Source organism: Ailuropoda melanoleuca, chromosome X, assembly GCF_002007445.2.
Source record: "Ailuropoda melanoleuca isolate Jingjing chromosome X, ASM200744v2, whole genome shotgun sequence".
Taxonomy (NCBI): Eukaryota; Metazoa; Chordata; class Mammalia; order Carnivora; family Ursidae; genus Ailuropoda; species Ailuropoda melanoleuca.
The window spans coordinates 3947177-3947779 of NC_048238.1; positions in this window are offsets into that span (position 1 = coordinate 3947177).

Genomic DNA, 603 nt, shown 5'->3' on the forward strand with positions numbered 1-603 from the left:
AAGTCTTGCAGCATTTCTGCATGCTTGCACTTTCATATAAAAAGTTACTTTTTAAAAATCTTATGCTACAAAAAAGGGAGACTTTAAAAACAAATCATGGTTTCCCTAGGAATAGCTTGTCCTTGGCACAGAGTAGATGCCTAGTAAATGTTTCTTTAGTAAATTAATATTTTAATAAACTTCACATAGAATTTAAATTTACATTTAAATTGATTTGAAATATGTGCATCATAAAATAAACTTGTCTTCCTCAGTAAGTTACCATTTCCTTTTTTTAAACCATGTGTTTCTAGTGGAGTCTTTACTTGCATATGACCACACCCTTAAGAATCAAAGCCATGAGCATCCTGCATGTCCTCCAGTTAACTTCCCCATGCGGGCAAGCGCCTTCAGAATTCTGTGAATCGTGGCAAGTGGGTGCACTGATTCCTGAATTCCCTGTAGGGAGTGAGGGTCCAGCCATGGCTGGGGTTTCTTTTACCACACGCTACTTTCCTGAGTTTTGGGTCAGACCTGCTACTTGGGGTGCAATCAGGAGTGCATCCACATCCCTTACAGGAACACAGGCTACTCCAGATTACAGTAATGCTGTCTCCCAGGCGA